Source organism: Onychomys torridus, chromosome 14, assembly GCF_903995425.1.
Source record: "Onychomys torridus chromosome 14, mOncTor1.1, whole genome shotgun sequence".
Lineage (NCBI taxonomy): Eukaryota > Metazoa > Chordata > Mammalia > Rodentia > Cricetidae > Onychomys > Onychomys torridus.
The window spans coordinates 10,252,480-10,272,917 of record NC_050456.1 but is presented as its reverse complement, the minus strand read 5'-3'; the positions used below and the strand labels follow the sequence as shown (position 1 = coordinate 10,272,917).

The following is a 20,438-nucleotide window of genomic DNA, read 5'->3' as shown; positions in this document are numbered from 1 at the left end:
GCAGAAGAGATCTCTTCAGTCAACCTGATCTGATGAAAACCTACTTCTGCCCTAAGTGAATATTTCAGCAGGTTTACAGCCTCCTTGGTCACTCTGAAATGATAAAACTTCTGTTTGTCATGAAATCCTAAAACTCCAGATCTAAAAGCTCTTCTCCATTTCCTAATTTAAACAACCTGTAGAGGAGGAGGGGAGGGTTTTCTCAGCCACTTCTTTCTCAATCACTAGGACCATGTTGAACCCTTCCAAGGGTATAAAGGAGTTAGCTGAAGTGAAGTCTTACTTGAATGATGCAGTCAGGGTGTGAAGCTAGGATTCCTCCCACACAGCAGGAGTCCAGAGCCGGCCAGATATCTGTGTGTAGTCCTCTAAGATCCTACACTAAGGCTGGAAGGTGACCTTTCTCCTGTCATACATAGTGCCTTCCAGTCAGTTGCTCACTTCTCCCATTAGGAAAGGTCACAGCCCCAGGTTGTTGCTGGGGTCTACTGCACATTTAATGGTCCTCCTGGCGGAGTCTCAGTTTGGATGAGCCAGGCGATCTGACTTCAGTACTAATTTGAGTCCACTGGGAACAAAGACCTTTACCCACTAGAATTGGAAGCACAGTGAGGATCTCCCTACTGCCTCTCACTCAGATCAGACACAATCTCTTATCTTTAAACTCAGACATGAGTCATCCTGAGTCATTTCCACATTCTCTGGGTTCCAGAGAACAGTTGCCAAGCTATTTGAAATCCCTTGAGCTCCTGGTATTCTGCCTGCAGTGAGAAGTACTCCACCCCAGTCTGGTGGCGGTAAACGCTCCCACAAACACATCAGCACAGCACAGCAGACCCAAAGCCCTCTCTATGCCCTTCCTGGTTCACTCATTTCTTCTTTATCCTCTGGGAAGATGGTGGGTCAGTGCTGACAAAACTAGTTCTACATTTTTCTCAGCTTGACGTACTCACATGAATAGTCTGAAAAGGGAAATGTTAAACTATGGACCTCAGGGCAAATCTGGCCTACCACCTGTTTGGGTAAATAAAATGGTACTGAGTAAGGAAACAGTCATTCATTTACATATTACTGTGGCTCCTTTGAAGCTACAGTGGCTAGTTGCAACAGAGACAGTATGGCCTGCATGCCTAAATACTAATCATCTGGTTTTTTATAGAAAAAGGTTCCTGGCCCCTGTTTCAGAAATGTATTGCTCAATATGATGGCAACTGACAATATGTGTATTTAAATTTAAATTAAGTTAAAAATGTAGTTTTTTCCAGCTGTGGTAGTTGAATGGAAAAATTAAAAAAGGTGGCCATGACTGCTCCTAGGTATGGCAGAGGAAGAGGTTTACTGTAGATGTGACGAGAGCACAGCCAGAGGCAGGGACATCTGGGAGAGTCCAGAGTGGACATGACCCTGAGCTGGGCCATGTGAGGAGAACGGGAAGGGAAGATGGGAGAGTCAGGAGACCAGGAGAACAGGAGGTCAGGAGGGAAAGGGTAAAAAAGGGCCCATAGCCAGTAGCCAAAACATCCGGATTATCTAGGGAAAAGCCACAGCAGAAGGATGTTCCAGCCCCTGGGCTAGAGAGTTCAGGGTAGAGGATAGGTATGCCAGCCACGCCCTTGTAACAGGTGGATGCTGGGAGAATCTGTCGGCCAGGCCCATTTTGATACGTTAAATAGGCACCTCAGTTTACCTTAGTCCTGGGTTTGAGACCTAACAGTGGTCATCCCTGCAATACCAGCAATGAAGAGACAGGAGCAGAGGCAAAGGCAGGATCATGGAATAGATGAGTTCATCAGGCTGAAGAGATGGAGTGCTTACTGCTCTTGCAGAGAACCAGAGGTCAGTTCTCAGCACCCATGCCAGGGGACCATCCATAACTCCACCTCCAGTGGACCTGATGGCCTCTGCCAGCATCTGCACAAACCCACACACAGATCCACCATATACACATAATTAAAAATACAAGAAATTTTTGTTTTGTTTTGTTTTTTAAGTATCAGGTCAGCATGGGCTACATAGCAAGATACTTGCTCAATAACCTAAACACAAACACAAATAAAACACAAATGTAGTACCTGAGTGCTGTGGGATAATGCTTTTGTACACTGGTTTTTCTGTTTGGTGTTGCTTAAGATGGGGCTATTTGAGCTTATTTAGATGCTAGAGGGAGAGTTAGCAGAGCTGGGTGGGATGATTCTGTAACAAATGAGGATTGATGATGTAGCAAACTGAAAAGAAATGAAGGGTTGAGAGTACAGATTCTGATGGAAGGAGAGACACGTTTTCCCAATGAGACAGGGGGAGCCAGACAGTGCACAGTGGGAAATGTAGGAGGATGGGGCAGACATTTAATGACGTTCTTATCTGCTGGTTTTTAGTTGCCTGTCATATATAAGGGAAGGTCATCAATAACCACGGTCTTAAAGAGTTCTAAGAAATACTCTTCTTTGTGTGAGTGGTAGATTCTTTAATACTATATCCTTTGAGATTAACATTTTTTATTATCAATCATGAAAGCACAAAAGAGTATATAAATCATTTTGGCATGATCCTGAAATTCATTACCCAGGTTGTTTCTCTCCAAGAGATTTGCTTCTCTCCTTTGGATGACTATTTGAATTACTATTATTATTACTGCTCATGTTAGATATAGCGGACTCAGCTGAGAAAGGTTCAGCTGGCAATTGTCACCTGCAGGTTGGATCTTCGCCGGGAGTCTCGTCATTTCATCATTGTTTCTCACAAATGATTTCATTGCCATCAGATAACTTAATGATCTGTCCCCACTAGAGACTTTTAGAAAAATTGGCTCTGTCTTGCTCCAAACCTTTACCACCAAGTGAGATGGAGAAGTTAAAAGTTACAGGTTTGCTAATATAAAAGATAATACAATTATGACCTAAAATATACTGTGGTACCGGTCTTAAAGTGGAGGCAAAACCACAGCCTGGCCTCTCCTAGCCTGACGCCAGCTGTCACTGCCATCTCAAGGAGAAGGGGATGACCCAAAGGAACCAGATCAGTTGAGGAAGTGGTTTATCGGTGAACTGAGCTTCAAAACCGCAGAGGATAGCTTAAGAGAACATTTTGAGAAATGGGGCACACCTGAAGAGTGTGTGGTAATGAGAGAGTGCTAAGCAAACTGTGCCAGGGGCTTTGCTTTTGCGACCTACCCTTGTGTTAAAGAGGTGGGTGCTGCAATGCATGCTGGGCCACACAAGGTTGATGGGTGTGTGGTGGAACCAAAGAGAGCTGTTTCTGGAGAGAGTCCTATAAGGTATGGTGCCCATTTAACAGTAAAGAAAATTTTTGTTGGTAGTATTAAAGAAAATACAGAAGAATATAATCTGAGAGACTACTTCAAAAAATATAGCATGATAGAAGTTATGATAGGCAGAGTGGAAAAAAAGCGAGGGTTTGCTTTTGTAACTGTTGATGATCATGACACAGTTGATAACATTGTTGTTCAGGAATACCACACTATTAACGGGCATAACTGTTAAGTTAGAAGGACCCTTTCTAAACAAGAGATGCAGTCTGCTGGATCACAGCGAGGTTGCGGAGGTGGACCTGGCAACTTTATGGGTGATGGAGGAAACTTTGGAGGTGGTAGAGACAATGTTGGTCATGGTGGAGATTCTGGTGGAAGAGCAGGCTATGGAGGTGGAGGTGGTGGCAGCAGAGGTAGAGGTGGAGGTAGTGATGGTGGATATAATGGATTTGGAGGGGGCAGTGGTAACTATGATGGTGGACCTGGCTACAGTAGCAGAGGAGGCTGTGGTGGTGGTGGACAGGGGTGTGGAAACCAAGATGGTGGATACAGTGGTGAAAGAGGAGGATTGGGTGGTTACAATGGAGGGGTGGAGGTAACTATGGTGGTGGTGGGAAGTATAATAATTTTGGAAATTATAGTGGACAACGGCAACCAAATGTATGGGCCCATGAAGAGGGGCTGTATAGGTGGAGGAAGCTCAGGCAGCCCCTGTGGTGGTGGCTGTGGATCTGGTGGTAGGAATGGCAGACGTGGCAACAGAAGGTTTGAAAAGGAGCAGAAAAGGGCTACAGTTCCTGGCAGGAGAAGGAGGAGTTCTCAGGGAAGTTCCCGTTACCCTGAGACAGTCGGTGCAAATGCATCAGAGGAGCTGGGACAATCTGCTGGAGAAGGAACGATGACCCGTGGTCAGGAAAGCCACTGCAGCCGGGACAGGAAGCCCTTCCTCTGAGGACTTTCACAGCCAGCCTGCAAAGGTGCAGCCACTGGTTGCAGCCACGGGTGTCACTTAGATGCACACTCCTGAGGCCCCTCGTCTGCTGCAGCCTTTTCCTTTTCTTCTCATTACATCAGGTATTCTGCCCTGTAAGTTGTGGTAGTGGTACCAGGAATAAAAACTTAAGGAAGTTTTAACATTTCATGATTGTCATAGTTCAGTTTTTCTATATTTAGCAAAGGAACTTTAACAAAATATAGTTTTGAAGGTAATTCCTTGTGAGTTAACAAGTAAAGATGATCATTGTTAATTTCTATTTCGTGTGAATTTTGCTAAAGTTATCTGTAAGGAAATACCTACTGACCTGCAATTTAAGGGGAATCTATTCTCCCCATTTCCAAAACCATTATGAATGGGTGCTGACATGTGGAGAGAATAGATATTTGTATGTTTTCAATGTGTGTTTTAGATAATCAGGAGTGGGTAAAAATTAGCATATTTGTGAATTTAATAGCATTAAGATTACCTTCAAATAATCTCAAAAGTTACACACACACCACACACACACACACACACACACACACACACACACACACACACATTGTGGTAAAGTAATAGTCAAAATAAACAAATGGAATTTCAAACAGATGGTTCTGAAGACCTGCATCCATTGCCAGAAGAATGAATGCCTTTTATGCTTTACAACAAGTCAGAAGGTACTTAGCTGTGGTACTGGATACAAAATTTATAAAACTATTCAACACAGCAAGGTGTTGGTGGAGAGAGACAGTTCAATGGAATAGAACTGATCATGGAAATTAATCTATTTAAATATGAGACTGTGATATCATAGTCTTCTCTTATCCCTGGAGAATGTGTCCTAAATGATAGATGGTAACAACCCATTGCATATCATGTTTTCTTCTACTAACTCATACTTACGATAAAGTTCAATTTTTAAGCTAGACTCAGTAAGATATTAACAGTGATAACTGATAATATGAACAGATGTGGTAGCACATGCCTATAACCCAGCACTCAGGAGGCTGAGGTAGGAGAATGGCCATGAGTTCAAGAGTTTGGGCTATGTAGCAAGTACTGCACTGTTCAGGGCTACATGAGATCTTGTTGCAAACAATGCTAAACTCAAATTATTAACAAACTAGAACAATTATAATAGCTATAACAAAAGATGTTTAACTATGGTCTGTCAAAAGAACAGTATTGCATAGCACTCACTTCCCTTCTTGGAATAATGTCCATGTAATGAAAGGAAGTGAGGTGACTGGAGTGGACACTATGACAGCATTTGACTACTACATCGGAGCTACTTAAACACCAGCACCACAATGTGATCTGGCTCCTAAGTGAGAGTCAGGCTAGTTATCTAGGTAGGTATGCTAGACAGGGGGAAGAGTTACTTTTTGAGCAGATGGGTTAGGACAGCAAACTACTTAGAATCACACATAATGTAAAATTGTTCCTTTTGGAGGCTTTCCATTTAATATTTTTAACCACAGTTGACTGGGTAAATGAAGCCCCATAAAGCAACACCATGGATAAGGAAAACTATTGTCTCTGACTGAACTGATGCTACACATGAACAAGCAATGGAAGGAGTCTTCAGGGGCTGGACAAATTGCTTCATCAGGAAAGTATTTGTGAAACTCAAGTTTGGACCTCCAGAACCCATATAAATGCCAGGAGGACACGACAGCCACCTGCAATCCTAGTGATCAGAAGTAAAAACAGAAGTTAGGGGCTAGTTGGCTAAGCTAGACTAACTGAAGAGTTCAGGTTCAAATGAGAGACCCTGTCTCAACAAATAGGAAAGGAGCTGTAGCAGGCTTTTTTCTTTTGGGCCACCAACCAGCTCCCAAATCATGACATGGAGACTTCTTTTTGGTTATGAATGCCTGACCTAGCTTAGACTTGTTTCTGGCTCACTCACTTAAATTAACCTGTTTCTCTTTCCTACCTTTTGCCTCAGGGCTTTTTACCTTTCTTACTTTCTGTCTGTCTGTCTTACTTTCCTGCTGTCTCTATGTCTGGCTGCCTGGTGGTTGCCTGGCTTCTGGTCCCAGGTGTGCCTCTCTTTCTTCTTGCTCTCTTCTGTCCTCTTCTTCTTGTTCTTCTCGAGCCTAGATTTCTCCTCCTATTTATTCTTCCTGCCAGCCCCACCTACTCCTCTCCTGCCTAGCTATTGGCCGTTCAGCTTTTTATTAGACCAATCAGGTGCCTTAGGCAGGCAATATGAAACAAATGCAGCATGTCATTACATAATTTAGAAATGCAGCATAAACAAATGTAACACATCTTTACATAGTTAAATATTCCACAATAAGTAACCAAGGAAGATATTTGATGTCAACCTATGTCTCCACAGGCATGTGTGCATGCACGAGTGAACACACACACACACACACACACACACACCAAAAAGGAGAGAAAAAAAAAGAAGAAAGGAGTCTTCAATGAATGAGACCATTGGATAGAACATGGAATGATATCTCACCTCAACCACATATAAAAATCCAGATGAATCAAATATTCCACCATCTGTGGGAGGCCAGCTCCCACCTTTTAAAAGGGTTCCTATGAGGAGAAGAAAGGGATAAGAAACTTTTAGATAGGAAGATAGTGAAGAGGAGAAAGACAAAAACACAGGATAGCTTCAGGAGGACCTGGATCAAAACCCAACAGTTCCTTCTGCCTCTTCAAAAGGGCTTTTTATAACAATGCCAAGGGGCAGGCAAAAGACCTCCCCCTTGCTAGATCAAAGCACACCGCACAGCTGTGTGTAGACCCTTCCGAACACCTGGTAACCACGCCTGTGGTCCAATCATCATCCCCTTATGCAGCCCTGCTGGGTAAAGCAAACTCAGATTCTTGGACCCTGAGTGAGTTCTCACTAGGAAACATCTGTGGGTCTCTACAGCTCCCCCTTCTTAATATATTAAAGGGTCCCTCAGGTCCCTCAGATAGACTATGCCTGCCTTAACCATGAAAGGGGGGTTGAATTGTTTTGAACACTATAAAGGGGAAGCTCTGCACCCAAGATTGAGGAAGATTTCCTAAAACAAACAAAATAAAACAAATCTCCCTGTGAACCATTATGAAAAAGTGTCAGATTTGACTACACCAAAATGAAAAACATAATTATCAAAAGCATCCTAAAGAGACTGGAAAACACAAGTTACAAACTACAAGAAATATGTACTACATTAATGTGACAAGTTAATATCTAAAATATGTAAATTAATGTTATAATCAATAAGAAAAAATTTTTCAACTCAATAGAAAAAAAGGCTTAGAGGCATCTCACAGGGAAGATATAAGAACAACCAATAACCAAACAAAATGATGCTTAGCCTCATTAGTAATGAAGAAAAAACAAATTAATATCACAGTAAGGTACCATTTTATTCCCATTAGATTGAAAAAACCAATTAGTCTTACTGTTAAGCGCAGTAAGAATGTGGAACTACAGACTTTTACCCTCTGCTGACGAGCATACATACTGGTAAAATGACAGTGGAAAACAAATTTATGGTTTTCAGCAAAGATGAATACCTGCAGATTCCCTGACTCTCTAGATACATGTATCCGAGAAATGTGTAGAGTTGTGTGGAAGAGACAGGTACAAGAATCTTCACGACAAATTTTAAGGGCACACAATAGAGGCAACACCAGATACATCCTGTCAAGGATATGGATAAATAATGCCATGTCAAGGAATAACTATAGTAACATTCAGGATTATGATCAATATTTAAAACAGTGTGGAGTGAAAAAGATAAGCTGGAGGAAATGATAACGAGTATGACTCGCCGGGCAGTGGTGGCGCACGCCTTTAATCCCAGCACTTGGGAGGCAGAGGCAGGTGGATCTCTGTGAGTTCGAGGCTAGCCTGGTCTACTGAGAGACATCCAGGAAAGGCACAAAACTACACAGAGAAACCCTGTCTCAAAAAAACAAAAAAAAAAAAAAAAAAAAGAAGAGCATGACTCTATTTATGTAATTTATAATACTATATAATATCATTATATATGTTAGGCCAATGATGAAAGCAAAATTGTGATCACCAGAGTTGATGTAGTCAGCAAGTGACACACAGTTGGCACAAAGGCTTTAGAAATGTCCTGTTTTTTAGCATGGTTAATGAGGATTCCAGTGTACAATTATTTGTTTATTTTGATTATTACATAATGGTACACATACATGCCATAGACATGTCAGTAGATGTATTTTAGAGTCTAAAATATAAGTAAGCAAAAAGTATGCTTGTACATGTAGGTTATAGCCCACAATTCTAAAAAGTCCAACTTTGTGGTATTTGTCTTTTCTGTGGCTGGATTCTTTGTTAGCCACAATGTCTTCGAGGTCCACTCACATTGCGCTGTATGACAGAAGTTCCTTCCTTCCTATAGCTGAACTCTAAACTTACCACACAGTAACCCCTGTTTGACATAAAACATTAAAATAGAAGTAATATATATTAGTCAGACAGTGGTAGCACATGCCTTTAAACCCAGCACTCGGGAGGCAGAGACAGGTGGATCTCTGTGAGTTCCAGGCCAGTCTGGTCTACAGATCTAGTTCCAGGACAGCAAGAGCTATTCAAAAGATCCTATCTCAAACTACCTCCCCCCCACAAAAAAAAAAAATCTATCAATGCAATTGCTGAGCGATATTTCACCATATACACACTGTGTGCCACATGAGTGATATTTCACCATATATACACCGGGTGCCACGTGAGCAATATTTCACCATATACACACTGTGTGCCACATGAGCAATATTTCACCATATACACACTGTGTGCCATGTGACTCCATTTATATGATGCAATTGGAGTTAAACTTAATTGAAACAGGAAGCAGAACAGCTGGAAAGGGGAGATGCTGTTCAGTGAGGTAAGAGTTTCAGCCATGAGAGATGAAGATTTTTAGACAATTGTGGGACAGCACTGTGCTTAACAACAATGATAATGCTGTACCATGCATACCAAAGTTTGTTGAGAGGGTAGATTTTAGATTGTTTTCACATCATAAAAGCAAATAGTTAATAAAATCAGTTTACAAAAAAATGGGTTAGGGAGGCCAATGAGATGACTCAGTGCGCAACGGCACTTGCTGCCAAGTTTAAGGACCTGAGTTTGACCTCTGGGTTCTACATGGTGGAGGAAGACAACTTCTTGAAAGTTGCCCTTTGACCTTCACATGCATGCCATGGCACATGTGCCCACTTATGTGCACACACAATAAATAAATGCAATTTGAAAAAAGCTTTAAAGAAAAACAGTAAGGGCATTATAACTAAATATGTCTAGAGCTCTAATCCCTGCAAATGATGCCCTTTCTCTAAATATGCTCAGGGGGTGGGGGGGGTGTATGAGCACATTGTGGCAGAGAATGGTGGCTGGAGCCTACTTCAGGTAGTGAGGACTCCTGGGTCAGCACATATAGGATGTTAGAGGAAATGTTCAGCCTGAAGAAATCAGGTGAGGCCCTCCTCAAATAAGTGAAGAACTATCTCTAGGATGGGAGGGCAAGGTACCAAGGATGCCAATGGCTCCCCGAAAGTGTCCCAAGGGCCTTAGAGAAAGAATTCCATGTCCCATGGGGGAAAGTGGTCATCTGGTAGGATCACTTGAGAAAGCCCTTCCAGTCCTGAGACACCCTGTCTCCATGACAGCCCATCAGTTACAATGACAAATCCTCCTACCTTAAGCCCTGGAATGCCAAGAAGACACCTTCCACCTCACTCTCTGCTCTGTGAGAGATATTTGCTCTGACTTAGAGCTAAGGAAAAGGTTTTTACCTTCTTAGAATGCAGTGAAAGTCAGCCTGGTACCCTGGTATGCTGGCTCTCTGGCCTCTGCAACTCTAGCTGGAAAAATGAGGCTCCTATCTGTGTGAGTCAGAGAAATCTGCTTCACACCAGTGTCAGAAACAAAACAGCAATGGCATTTATCTCAGGCTTTCACACAGCCATGTCACAAGATTAAGGGCTCTCAGCAGAGTCAATAGTGGGAAAATGATTGGTTGCTTGCAACTGCTTTCTCACCTCTTTGTCGCTGAATCTTTTTGTATTTTTATGATCTTCATATGTATGCACACATGAACATGAGGATGCCAGAGAACAACATCAGTATCCTCCTCAATGGCTTTCCATTTTCTTTAAAAAATGTAGCATTGATTGGGATGGGGGCACTGTGCACCCTTGTCACAGTGAGCATGTGAAGGTCAGAGAATGACTTACCAGTCAGCTCTCTCCTTCTATTGTGTAGATTCCAGGGATTGAATTTGGGTTAGCAGCCTTGGCTGTAAGCACCCTTTCCCTGCTGACAGTCTGTATGCTGTCTCCACACTATTAATTTATTATTATTTTATTATTATTAGTATTAGTAGTAGTAGTAGTAGTAGTAGTAGTAGTAGTAGTATTTTGAGACAGAGTTTCTCTTTGTAGCTGTCCTGGAACTCAGTCTGTGTATTAAGCTGACCTTGAACTCACAGCCATCTGCCTTCTGAGTGCTGGGATTAAAGCCATGAGCCACCACCACCACCACCACCACCACATTATTTCTTGGGCTAGGGTCTCTTGATAAATCTGGAGTTTACTAATTGGCTAGACTAGCTGGTCAGCAATCCCCAGCAAATCCTCCTGTCTCCACTGGGATCATACATGTGCCACTGAGCCCCATCTATCACATGTATGCTGAGGTTCTAAATTCACGTCACTATGCTTGCATAACAATCACTTTATGAACTGAGCTGTCTCCCCAGCTTTTAATTTTTTTTTTTTTTTTAGATTTCTTTATTTTATGCACATGAGTGTTTTGCTCTCCTGTATGTTTGTGCACAGCCTGCCTGCCTGCCTGGTGCCTGCCTGCCTGCCTGGTGCCTGCCTGGTGCCTGTCTGGTGCCTGCCTGGTTCCTGCCTGCCTGCCTGTCTGGTGCCTGCCTGGTGCCTGCCTGCCTGGTGCCTGTGGACATTGGTAGACAGTGTTGGAGCCCCTGGAATCACAACTGGACAGACACTTGTGAGGCACCGTGTGGTGCGTGAATTGACCTGGGTCCTCTGCAAGAGCAACAAGTGCTCTAAACCACTGAGCCACCTCTCTGGCCCCATTAAAATGTGTAGCTCAGGCTGGCCTCCAATGCATGACTCCCCTGCCTCCGCCTCCTCAGAGTCTCCTACTGCTGTGCACCACCACAACCAGCCCTTTCTTATGTTCCCAAGGAGTCTGTGGCTTCATTCTTTTCTTAGCAGATGAACTGTCCTTCTTTCCTCCCTCCCTCCTTCCCTCCCTCCTTCCCTCCCTCCCTCCCTCCCTCCTTCCCTCCCTTCCTCCTTCCCTCCCATCCTTCCTTTCTTTCCTTCTAACTTTTCCACATGCAGTGCTATCTTATGTGTGGAAAGTCTTAATTGGCTGAGTCTGGATCAGGGGTCCATGCCTTGGCTGGTGGTCAAAGTGTGAAGTCATGTTTGTGTAGACACTAGAGGAATGGAGCAGCAAAAGAACTGGGCTATAAATGTAACTGAAGAAACACAGAGCCAAATGCAGAGTTAAAAGCCCAAAAGGTCAGAGCAATAGCTAAGAGATGAGACTTTCTTACCCTTGATTGCCACTGCTATTCTTCCCCTCAGAAAGAGACCTACTTCCTGTGTGTCTGTCTTTTTATTGACTTTCTGTTCTGCCTTCTCATTGGTTGTAAACCCAACCACATGACCTCCTTGTCACTGCCTGTCTATACAGACCTCTAGGTCTCTGTGATTGATATTGAGATTAAAGGTGTGTGTCTCCATGCTAGCTGTATCCTTGAACACACAGAGATCTGCCTGTCATGTAATCTGGATTAAAGGTGTATGCCACCACCACCTGGCTTCTGCTATGGCTTGCTATTAGCTCTGATCCTCAGGCAACTTTATTTATTAACATACAAATAAAATCACACTTCAGTACAAACAAAATATCACCATACTTGGCAAAGACCCTTAATGTTGTCAACCAAATCTTTAATTCAAAGCATTGTAAGAGGGCCAAACACTGTGATACTTGGAGCACATAGCTTGGAGACATGACGTTAATGTAGCCGCGTGTCATCTCTCTCGTTTCTAAGCCTCAGGAGGTTTTTTTTGTTTGTTTTTGTTGTTTTTTTTTTTATGTGATCTAAAATTTGTACCTTTACTCCTTTGATGTTTTTGTGAAAGATAATAGTTTAAAGAACTCTATAGATCTTGAAATGTATTAGTTGCAGCTGTACTTGAGTAAGCCAGTGATCACAAGCACAGATTGCTGGAGCCTGCCTTACCTGTGTAGATCTGTTTAGTTCCTGGTGTCTTGTTAAGGTTACTATTGATGTGAGAAAACACCACAACCAAAAGCAAGATGGGGAGGAAAGGGTTTATGTGACTTATACTTGCACATCAGTATTCGTCATTGAAGTCAAGACAAGAACTCAAACAGGACAGGAACCTGGAGACAGGAGTAGATGCAGAGGCCATGGAGAGGTGCTTCTTACTGGCTTGCTCATCATCCTGCTTTCTTACAGAACACAGGACCATCAGCCCAGAGATGGTACCACTCATAATAGGCTGGGCCCTCCCATATCAATCACTAATTCAAATGCCCTACAGCCTTGCCTACAGCCCTATCTTATGGGGGTATTTTCTCAATTGATGTTCCCATCTCTCAAATTACTATGGCCTGCATCAAGTTGACATAAAACTAGCCAGCACACTGGGCACTATAGACATGCAGCCTGCCTTCTCACTAACCAAGCCTTAGTACAAGAAATGACTTATTTTCAGTTCTGAATCTCTAAAACTTGGGTTTTTTTTAGCCACTTTTCTTTGCTCTTTTGTAAAGAGTAACATCAATGGGCACAGTGGAAGTTCAGCTGTATGTTAGGTATGGCCAAATATACTTGGGCTGCCCTTTTGGGCTCTCTCATTCTCATCGGCTACCAGCTGACCAGCCAGCGATCACATCAGCACATTGTTTTGCTTTTTCAGCTGCTGGAATGACAAGATTGGGCAGCAGTGTACTCATAAGTCATGTCTAATTTACCTGTTATTCTATAGGTCCACAGAGATGGAATGGTTAATTCAGCTGAGTCAGACATAGTCCCTGATCACCTCCTTAGGAAGTGCAGCTCAGCTTATACAATGTACACTAGCTTGTTATTGAAGATGGAGGCCCACATGTTGCCTACTAGGCCTTCAACCCAACAAAAACACTAAAAAAAAGCCAGGCAGGTCACATAACTTTTTTTTTGTAGGTACTATCACCACTGTTGATTGATTGATTGATTGATTGATTGATTCATTCATTCATTCAGTTAGTTATTCATTTCTATGCGTTTTTCACATCATGTTTTTTAATCCCATACACTCCTCATCCCTTCTCCCATCTGCCCTCTGCCCCTGCAACCCTCCCCTGAATAAAACAAAATGCAAGACAAAAAAGGGGAAGAAAATGAAAGAGAAAAATTTTTTAAAGGGAAGGAATTAAAAATCTCATCATGTAAGCTGCAGTGCGACCCCACAATTCATGCCGTACACCCTTTCGGCACATATCTTAAACCCCGGCATTTGAGAGGCAGAGCCAGGCACTGTGAGTTCAAGGCCATCCCAGTGTACACAGTGAGTTCCAGGCCAGCCAGAATTACAAGGTGACTCTCTCTCTTAAAAAAGGTAAAAGCTGAGTAAATTAAAATCAAGATGATAGTAGACATAACTTCCTGGCACAGCATAGTTTTGTAACTTTTTCCTTGTATGTGTAATTTTTAGTGTGATAAAACAAGCGACATTTTCCTAGCTAGTTTAAGCATATATTAATATATATGTTAATTGTATTAATATTGTCTATATTTGGATTAGCCAAGTTCAGTGGCACATTTACATGGTTTTATATATTATATATATTAATTGTATTAATATAGTCTATATTTGGGTTAACCAAGTTCAGCGGCACATTTACATGGTTATATATATATATATATTATATGTTAATTGTATTAATATAGTCTATATTTGGGTTAACCAAGTTCAGCGGCACATTTACATGGTAATATATATATAATATATTAACTGTATTAATATAGTTTATATTTGGATTAACCAAGTTCAGTGGCACATTTACACAGTTATATAGATGCCACCACTATTTGCCTCCAGGGATTTATCACCTCAAATGCTGTTCTCAATCTATAAGCACACATTTAGAACTACTTTTGTATCACCATTGTTAGAAATGAGGTATATTCCTTATGAGTTTCCCTGAAAATTTGCAATTCCTCTTTCATGCCATGAAAAGAAAGGGACAATGGGGGAGATTTTCAGAATGGCAGTATTTCCAGGAATATCACAATAAAATTTTACAGCTAAACTAAACTAAACATAGTACTCCCTCGGCGTTTGTCAAGACTCTTCCCAAGGACTCTGCCTGCTCACAAAATCAAATCTGTGGGAATGTTTGCACAGATGCCTGGCTTCCTTGTGGGTCACATTTCCCACACAGTTTAACTTTCATTAAAGTTTTACTTTTACTGTTGTGGTTAATGCAGGAACATGTTTTTAGCACCGTGGGTTTTGAGTGTGATGTGAGTTTGGTGTGGTGTTGGCCTGCAAACTCTGCCATGTGTGCCAAAATAAACCTTTCCTGTTTGTTCGTGAGTTGCCTTGGGTATTATTTTGTGATAGGAAGCTAAAATAGGAGTTGTAGCAAATCTTACCTCAAGGCCATACAGAGAGGATAAGTGATCAAAAGTTATATAATGGTACTTGGCACAGAGTAACTGTCAAATAAATGTTAGATTTCAACTAATTGCAGTTATAAAGAACAAAAAGATGTTGAACTGATATCTGCGTTTCTCATTGTGGACTCTCATATTAGAGAAGCAACAGGAAGCCAGTAGAATTCAAGTGGCCTGACAAGGCTCTAATTTATATCTCAGATTTCTAAGGTCACTATTAGTAAGTTGACATTACGATTTTTCAATTCAGTAATGTGAGATCTGTGAGAATTACATTTCTCTTCTAATCATTATCACTATGAGAAATAAAGAAGAGAGGACAGAGAGAGGAATGAAAATAAAAAGACAATATTCATCCAAGCTGTAATATTAATCTGTGCTTACTTAGCTGAGTCACTGAGGCATTTCAAATTGTTCCTACACAGTGATCAGAAAAATAAGTTTTGAGAGCAACAAGAATTGTTTAACATGTTACCTCTTTGAAGTCTTATCTAGAAAACCTTAGGTAAACTTTGATGTTTTACTTAAGCATCTTCCTCTTCTTAGGCAAGGCTTCTCTGGGAATATCCAGACCATCCCAATAGGTTCAAAGTGGTCCCAAGGCTGAGAGATTGGTTTCATGAGAAAATATAATCTTGAGAGCTCTAAGGTCTAAGTTGATTTCATATGACAAAGCCAATTACAGGCAGAGCTGCTCTCTGCTTCTGAGCCCTGTTTTTAAACTAGCATCATTCCATATCATCTCTCTTGGGAACGAAATCCTTTGCTTCTTGGGTAAGTAAAATGCTTTCTTGACTTCAAAGGGATTTTTTCCTATCTTAGAAATGGGCACTTATTTCTAAATGTTTCCCTTACATTATCTGTCTTTCTCTGTTCTCCTTAATTCCTTCACATCTAAAAATTCTGCATAGGTGTAAAAAAATTAGTGGATAGGTGTAACTTCAATGCTGGAATGCATTAATCCCCCCTCCCCTGCTTAGACTCACGCGACTAAGACATTTAAGAAAAGTTGATTGTTGTGCTTCTGAAATTATTTTATAATGTATTGATATGAACTAAAAAAAAACATCAGGAGATGTGTTACATAACAATGTCTAGTTTAAGGCATTAGCAGGATGAACACACGGATTCTGTTTTTGCTCTATTACCTCACTAGTGTGCCTTTTAAATGCATGTATGAGGCATGTGGAAAGGTAGAGAAGATGAATCAAAGAGCTTCAGCCATTATCTGGTATCTCTAAAAAATGAACTGTAGCCAGTTGGTGCTTCCAACCTGTTCCGAAGCTGGACCAGCTTTACTCACTCCTCGAAAGAAGGAGCAGGAACCAGGCTTGTCTCTTGGTAACTCAAAACTAACTTCACTCGGTGGATGCAGGCAAATTGATATGTCAGAAGATCCCTCAGTAAAGGTCAAGGAAATGCCCAAACTAGATTTGGTCTCAAAGGGCAAACTGGAACTCCAGAGTCATTTGTTTCTATCAGTTTGCTCTACTGAAAATACACAGGCCACACAGATGGCCGGCCATAGCTCTTATCTTAGTGAGGCTTTCTATTGCTGTGATAAAACACCATGACCAAAAGCAACCTGGAAAGGAAAGAGTTGTTTTCATGTTGCACTTTTCGGGTAATCATCTATTGCTGTGGGAAGTCATGGCAGGAACCTGGAGTCAGGAACAGAAGCAGGGGCTGTGGAGGAGCATTGATTACTGGCTTTCTCTGGCTTGCTCAGTTTATTTTCTTATACACCCCACAATCACCTAACAAGAAGTGACACTACCCCATAGTGGGGTGGGCTGGCTCTTCCTACATCAATTATTAATCAAAAAAAAAAAAAAAAAAAAGCCCCACAGACCCATCTTATAGAGGCATTTTCTCAGTTGAGGCTTCCTGCTGTCAAATGACTCTAGCTCGTGTCAAGCTGACAAAAATAAATTAAATGAATGAATAAGTTAAAAAAAAAAAAAAAACACCCGAAAAACAAAACCAAGAACGACTTCCTATTTGAGGTCATGTCTGCTTCTACAATCAACCCAGCAAATTCACTCAGTGTTTCCCTTTGCTGTCAGTCATGATCCCATTCTAGCTGGCAAAGCAATGCTAGGCTCAGTTATGTGAGCCATATTTTTGAAGTTTGTTGAGATTATGGGATCAGAGCCAGGATTTTGGAAGCAGTGGCCAGAACAGACCTATTGATGATGATCAATTATGACCAGGTGGGCTTCCTGACAGCTGATTTTCTCCTGACAATGTATGTAAAAAGCTTTAATTAGATAAATAGAGCCAACAGGCTAACCTCCCATCTGTCCTCATTTCTCTTCCTGGGGTGAGCAGTTCATTCACTGCACATGAAATGCCAGCCCTCAGCAGGGCCAGGCCTGCTGTTGTAGATCCTGCAGAGAATGTCCACTTCACTAGTCAGTCCAGCCAGTGGTGGGGGCCCATTGGCAGCCCGCTGTAGCTCTAGCTCTATGACTTAAAATCAGTTTTCAAAGGCCAGTTGGTAAGGACCTAACAATTCTATTCTTACTTGAAAGGGAGAAAGGAGCTTCCTTTCTCCCTTGTCCAGTCAGTAATAACATCCTGTCATGGAGTTCAGAGGCCAGAAGTTCTTGCTTTGCTAGGATGGTTGGTGACAACTCTTGGGCCACGGTGTGGGGCTGTGTGCCTGACTCAGGTGCCCTCCAGGACGAGGGTAGAGTGGACTCGTGGCAACTGGCCCACTGATGTGTCTGTACTCCTGATCCTCAGGGACTGCCCTTAGCCAAATGAAGCTTCCTCAGTAGAGGTCACATTACCCCTGCTCCTTTTCCACCAGCAGCTGCTAACCAACCACTGCTCTTTGCATGGTAAAAAGACCTACCCCTCATCCAAAGGGAAATCCCTGGAAAGAACACCCCCCCCCCCCCCCGCAGGCTCTATGTGGGATTAACTGGGGCTTCTCCAGCAAGAAATTCTCAGTCTGGCTTCTCTGTCCCCTTGCTTCCTTCCCCACTCACAGTCTGTTCCTGAGGTCCTCAGTCAATAAATGGCACATAAACCGCTTTCTCAAAATGATTTTCTGGATAGGAGAGCTGTAATAGTCAGCCCTGTCACAAGAGCTTAACTGTAAACAAATGTTGGACCTCACCCCGTCTGATTCACATTTCCACGGTAAGAGATATGTACAATATAGTGAATGAGGGCTATGTCTTGCCTGTGGTTGTCATTCTCTTCCTACCTACATTTATTCTATTAGATACACACGAAACACAGCCAGTCAAGGATTTCATGTGCTAATTGACCTTAGGATGCTTCCTATTCACATCTTGGTGAAGACTCTGTCCCAGTTCTGGCTAGCTGTCGGGGAGCCCACAGAGGTTTCCTAGTGCGATCTGAGCTTGCTTTACCAGCAGGGCTGCATAAAAGGATGACTGGACCACAGGCCCAAGTATCAGTTGTTTGGAAGGGTCTACACTTGGATGTATCTAGCAGGGAGAGGTCTTTTAGCCTCGCCCCTTGGCATTGTTACAAAAAGCCCTTTGGAATACAGTTCCGGGTCATTGGGTATTGACTCAGGTTCTCCCGAGGCTGTCCTGTGTTTCTGTCTTTCCTCTCGTCATCGTCTAGGTATCTCTTTCTATCTAAATATTCCCCACTCCCCCCTGCTCAAGAGTACCCTGGTCATAAAAGTGGGGCTGGTCTCCTACAGCTAGTCTTGACACAAACTACAGTTACTTGAAAGGAAGAACCTCAATTGAGAAAGATCTGGCTATAAGGCATTTTCTTAATTAATGATTGATTGGGAGGGCCCACTCTCTTGAAGGTGGTGCCATCCCTGGGCTGGTGGTCCTGGGTTCTATAAGAAAGCAGGTTGAGCAAGCCTTGGGGAGCAAACCAGTAACCAGCATCCCTCCATGGCATCTGTGTCAGGTTCTTGCCTATTTGAGTTCCTGTCCTGACTTCCTTCAGTGATGAACAGCAATATGGAAGTGTAAGCCAAATAAACCCTTTTCTCTCCAAGTTGCTTTTTGGTCATGGTGTTTCATTACAGCCATAGAAATTCTAGCTAAAACAGCCCCCAACCATATTATCCAGAATGGAGGCATTCCTCAGATGACAATGTGAGGCTGTGTCTGTGGCCAGCAGAGTAACAATTCTTGCTAGGCAAGAAGGTAGCTTGGTTCCACATGACTTAGCCACTATTGGTTCAAACTTTGGGAGTCTGACACTGAGTAGTTTATTTCAGGCATATTTAAGCACAGCCCAATTTGGTGAAAACTTTCCTGGTGATAATTAACTCAGTCCCATGTGCACAAAAGCTTTGAAACTCTTTGCAAAGTAAATGTGACATCTTTCATAAAGATGTGTTCTATAGATTGACTACATGTGACATCTTCTATAAAAGTAAGTTTTATAAATTGAAAAGCTCACAATAAGGGTCTCAAAGGAGGATCTGGTATGGTTTTGGCCACACAGATATGGCAAGATCACTAGGCTATTAACCATGTCCATTCCTAACCTTCTGGATGGGTAATAGCTTATACATCTCTCTGTATGAAGGGATAACCCTGTGTGTTTAACATTTCTGGTTCTTCTAGTGCTTATCTGTGAGCACAAGGACCTCTGTGCCTCCTATAATAACAGAAACTAGATTCTGAATAATATAATTATAAAAATATCAGCTGCACATAACATAAAATTTTGTGTCTAACTTAAAAGAGTATTTCAGGTAAAATCCTCTGGACTAGGTGACAAAGACTCAATGTCAAGTCAAATGTGCATATCTGATTTGCTGTCACTCTTAAATGTGTGTTTGGTCTGCATGGTGGGAGATGAGTTAGATCAATCTGAATTTTGAAGGGAAGAGAGGGAGAGAGAGAGAGAGAGAGAGAGAGAGAGAGAGAGAGAGAGAGAGAGAGAGAACTCTTGAAAATAGCCTCTCATGTATATGTAAGAATATGACAAGTGACAAGTATCTGCTTTGATTTATCCTCTTTTGCCTGCAATTGCTTACCATTTTTTTCCAGCACAAAAATCCATCAGGAGGTCTTTGCAAGCAGGATCTAATTTTACTGACAAAACTAGCTCTGGTTCTCTAGTGGATAGTGCACATGTAGGTACTGTGGACTGAATCTGATAGAGCCTTTTCCATATACATAGGCTAACACAAAGGTTCTGTGGCGGGTAGTTGGCCCTGCTCCATGACATATGTAACATCCCTCTCTTGTCCTAAGGTCACTGCTATAGTAAGGGAGAAAGGCTGCAATTCAGGGAATGCCTTTATATGAAGTGCCCCAGAGTTGTCATACATTACTCATAACCACACACCATTGGCCTGTGTCTAGTCACATGACTATTTCTAATTTAAAAAGAGGCTGGAAGATGTAGACTTCACAATGAATCCAACTAAACTCAAGGAAGAGTGAAAGGAATGGAGGCCAATGGTTTAGCCCCCTCTGCTCAGTCAGGGTCAGCTGATGTGGAAAAC

The 20,438-nt window shown here is 42.1% G+C and overlaps 1 pseudogene; it reads left to right on the top strand.

The window, feature by feature from the left end:
- Positions 1 to 232: 232 nt before the first annotated feature.
- Positions 233 to 4,220, top strand: LOC118595648 (annotated as a pseudogene).
- The last annotated feature ends 16,218 nt before the right edge of the window (positions 4,221 to 20,438 follow it).